Raw genomic sequence first — 5099 nt, 5'->3', positions numbered from 1 at the left:
CGACTTTACCTTAGGGTAAGCTTTTAGAGACTTTAATTTACCTAGAACACGTGGCGACGTGTCGAGTGAGATTCGGAGACGTTGATTGTCTAATCATCCAGCATTCATGCAACATTAATGTGGTATTAACACAGGACGTACTCTGGACCTCGTCGGTTTCCAAAATGGTCAAAAGACCCGGAATGCCGTGTAAGAGCGTTTGTAGACGTCTCTTGTAGCAGACCGAAATGGCAGACCTACGGGTTACGGCTGATCTGACTACCGCTGTTGTTGGAGTAAGAGGCACGCGGGCCGAAATGGTCCCACCGTGGCTGGTGCTAGGGCTGATCCGTTGATGTCCATCAGTTCCGGATTGCATATCGGTTGACTGGGTTAACCTGCATATCATTTCATGCAACATGCATACTGACTTAGTTGCTGAGTGTGATTGTTATTTGATAATCTTACTTGGAACATGTTAAGTGTTATTATTGTCGTTATGTTTTTGTGGAATATGCAACCCTAGGATGTTATCTCTAGTTATAAGCCTAAGAGGCTATCTATTATCTGTACCTATTGGATTTATTATCTACATAGTTCTTTAGAGTTGACCCTCGCGTCTTCTGTGTGTGTTTTGGCGGACAACGCCTTTTGTCAGATGTCCATTGCGGATTGGTTCACAATGGTCCACCCTTCGGGGGGGAACAGATATGAGATGATCGACCAGGATGACCCCGGTTCGTGGGTGGTAGACCCCGCTAGCCACCGTGCGACTTATTCCGGGAGGATCACGGAGGATCGGGTTGATAGGGGAAGACTCTTGGTAGAGGGAGTATTGAGGGGGTGCTCTGTCAGCTTCAACTTGCCACCGGGCGTTCACTGTGGACCAGGACTTGGAGGACCACCACCACCACCGTTGTCTTCAGACGAGGAGGATCCCTCATAGGAGGAGCTAGTGGGAGTGCCTTCGGCAGAGTCTAGTGCACCCAGCGTTGCGGTCATTGATGATCAGGGTTCGGGCCCTAAGCCCGTGAGTCCAGCATCGGAGCGCACTGCGGTTGCGAGGGGAGGACGGATAGGGTTGGTAAACTTAGTTGTTCTGGATTCTGATTCAGACGACGATCATGCTAGCACATAGTTTTGAGTGTTGGTATGAGCTCCTCGAGTTAGGATTAGTGTAGGAGTAGAGTTTTAGCTCTGACAGTATTGCTTCATTTGCTTCTTTAGGGGACAGGGTAGTTCCGCCTATAGCTTTTTGTGTGGTTTCCTTACGGGAATCACAGAGAGTTGGTTGGACTTAGGAGGTCTTATTTTCAGACCATTGGGTCAGCTTATTCTCAGTTTTGAGGGATAGTGTTGTGGACACTTCACCTTTTCATTGGGTTTGTACATATTGCCTACGGGCGTTACACTTTTCTTTCCGTCACTGGAGGTTACTCGTGACGAGGTTGCCATTTACAGCGGGGGCTGTTTATATATTGTATATTAGTTCTATGGCTTTTCGCATTTGGGCTTTATTTAATTCAGTCTTGTCTTAGTTATTATCGAGAAAAAAAAAATATTCACGTTTTTCCGCATTAAGTTTATTTTGGTTACTAAAGTGACGCCACCGAAATCGGGGTGTTACAGCATTCACTCCGGAGCATAGAGATGTACCGAGTTTCTAATCAACATTTTGGACGAACAAAAGCAAAGGAATGAGTGGTAAAGGCCGTGCGATTGCACGAATGCCAACAAATATTATTTCCAACGGAGACCCGATGCAAGTGGTCGAACCGGACAACATAGAGTTGGAAGATGATATGTCTTTTGAGACGCCGTCGGTCCGCATTGGGGCTGGAATAGTGAAACGATCGAGGAGAAAGCAGAGTGCTTCGATGAAAGTTATTTGGAACAAAGACATGGACGGTGCTATATGGGATTTAGAGGAAAAGATCAAGGAATAATATCCGGAACTTTTTACTGACCCTTAAGTTTCGAGGTCGAAACTTTCTTTTTGGAGGGTAGTAATGTAAGGCCCAACTTTTTAAACTCATGCCAAGAGAATAAAATCCTATTCACGATTAGGGTTGATGTATCGTGAAGGGAAACCTGAACAAGAGTTTATTTAATGAAATAAATTTATGAAGGAGAAAGTTCAGGAAAAGTCTAAGGATTGTATCAGAATCGATAAAAGGTATAGCACGATCGATTCGCTTAAACCAAGGACAAGAACCTTAGGAAAAGACTATGTTCCACCTTTGGAACACTGTAGGATTTTATTCCAAAAAAAATCTTCAGAGAAATGTTAGAATTTCTCTTTTTCCATATATCACAATCGTTTCGAGGCGAAACTCTAGGATCTACGAACGTCCGATTCCAATCATCGGAAGTTTGCCGAAACCGAAACCCTGGTATTTCAAAACCCTAGAATCACCCGACAATGAATACTTTTTCTATTCGGAACATCAAATGAAGATTCCACACGCGTACACCCATTTCTCTTGATGATTTCAATCTTTCTTCAGAAGGAAGTTTTCTATTCCGACATTCGATGCAAAAAGCAACTTATCGGGTAAAATAGTTTTACACCGACTTTGCGATAGTTACCAAAAATACAAGGAGACCTCATTTTAGTTTTGGAATTCTTTCGCCAAAACCTATCTTAGAATTCATGGAGAATGAAGCCGGAAAAATCAGATTCACGAAACTTTCATTTTACCGCGTTTTGCCAACCTCTATATATAGCAAGAAAGGAGAAAAAATGGCAAATATCTTACCCATTTTCTCTCCAAACCCGCGAGCTCCATAGAAGGAAGAGGAAGAAGAGTTTTTGTTCAATCCTTGCTTGATCGTTGATTAATCAGTTGCTGCTTCAAGGTTTCGAGGTATAGTCGCTAATCCTTACCTCTGATCGCTTTTTCCATAGCTTTTCTATAGACTTTTCTGAGCTGATAGTTTTGAGGTTTTTGCAAAACTATCCTGAATATTTCATTTTTGATTCTAAACATCTTCCTTACGTGCCCAAGATCACTTCTGCCGGGTTAGTTTTTCCGTTATGTCGCCGAAATTCCGCCGGAATCAATTTATGCCTTAAATACCCATTTTTGGAGTAAAGCTTCAACCTTTAGGCTGAAAACTATCGCCTTAGCTTAGTGCTAGTAGGATTAGTTGTCATAAACGTCGTTAGTGACGTCCCTGTCAAATTTGCTTTTTGGGATTTCAGTTTTGAAATTCTAAGTTAAAAATCATGACCAAAATACCCCTGCGACAGTTTTTGATCCGATAATTTTTCCGAGTTTAGAATACCCTTAGTTACAGCTAATGATAGCATAGGAAACAAGTTTGGTCGAAGAAAAATCGAACCCTATAATTACCAAAAGTGGCCGAGCCTATAAGGGGGGAGGGGGAAAATTTCCTTTTCCGAAAACACTTCCTTTCGCGCTAGATTATCGCACCTCGGAGTATGTATTACTTCGGGTAACCTTAGTGAGCATTGATAGCTTAGTTTTCGATAGATTTTGATAGAATTCTGTGGTTTTACTGTAAAGGTGCTTTTGAGGAATTTCGTGAGGAGCAACGCTTTGCTTGTGAGGAAGAGTTCGAAGATCACTCTGGAGAACCTACAGGTGAGGGCTTCTCACTGAATCTCTAGTTAATGCTTAGGGTCGATGCTTTCGACATTGATTTACTGTTTATGCACTTGTTTGTGTTTGATTGGAAAGATGTTTTCTGAGGCTTCGGCTGACAATGTAGATGACTCATCTACTGAATGTTTTTGAGAGTGAATTACATGCTAATTGCTATGTGGGTAATTTAGGATGTGTGGTGCATGTTTTATATGCTAAGTGCTACGTGGTTATTGCAAAATATGTTGATATATGACATGTTGGTTGATTGTGCTGAGTTAATTATGCTTTTGCAATGAAATCTGTGATTCTGAGTAGTGAGAATAGCGGGCAGGTCATGCCGATTTTATTTTGAGAGTTTTGAGAAAGTTTGATAGGACGAATGAGATTCGGACCTTGTTGTGGTGTTTCATGGATCGAGACATTCTCTGGTGTCATTTGGGGATTAGGAGATCCCGAGAACTTATAGGATTTGCGATAAGACTAAAAGGATATTATTTTGTAAAGAAAACTCATAAGACATTAAACAACCTCTAAATCTTCAAATAATGATAACAAACTCGAAAGGAAGCTTCGGATGCAAATCTTAGTTTTGGAAAACGAGAAGTGTCGTCGGATCCAAGTGTTGAGTATGCTGATGTTCTTGTGCTGTTGGAGCAGCTGTGTGGAGTATGTTGATGCTTGTAACACCCCGATTTCGGTGGCGTCACTTTAGTAACCAAAGGAAAATACTTTAAGCGGAAAAACGTGAATTATTTTTTTTCGACAATATAACTAAAGACAGAAAGCAATAAAACTCCCCAACAAAAGATAAAAGGAACTACTATACAACTATATATACATGCCTCGTGACGGGTAACAGAAAAGAGTAACGCCCGAGGGCAATATGTACAGTCCAAGATAAAGATACTGTGTCCGCAACACTATCCTACAAAAACTGAGAGCAAGTTGGCCCAGCGGCCTAAGAAAAGACCCCCTAAATCCAACCAGCTCTCTGCGATCTCCATAGGAAACCACACAAAAGCTACCGGTAGGAAAACTACCCGGTCCCCAAAAACGGAAGCATGACGGTCAGAGCATCGACACAACTCCTACACTACCCCTACCCGAGGAGCCCACACTAGCACTCGATCCTACACGCTAGCGCGGTCGTCATCCGAATCTGCATCCAGAACGACTAGGTCGACGTACTCAACACTGCCCTCTCTGTCCACCCTAATGCGCTCCCGCACTGGTCTCTCGGGCTCAGGGCCCGGAACGAGATCCGCGACGACAGCAGCAGCAGTAGACGGACTAGACTCCGTCGAAGCCCCACCTACTGGCAACTCCTCAGAAGGATCCTCATCATCTGAAGGAGATGGTGGCGGCGGAGGTACTCCCAAGCCGGGTCCACAGTGTACTCCTGGAGGCAGGTTGAAGCTCACTATGTGCCTCCTCATCACTCCCTCCGTCAAGCGTCCGAATCGATCGACACGGTCCTCCATGATCCGACCGGTGTAGGTCGCACGGTGG

The sequence above is a fragment of the Lotus japonicus genome, chromosome 2 (genome assembly GCF_012489685.1).
Source record: "Lotus japonicus ecotype B-129 chromosome 2, LjGifu_v1.2".
Classification (NCBI taxonomy): domain Eukaryota; kingdom Viridiplantae; phylum Streptophyta; class Magnoliopsida; order Fabales; family Fabaceae; genus Lotus; species Lotus japonicus.
Note: the sequence above shows the minus strand (reverse complement) of the source record.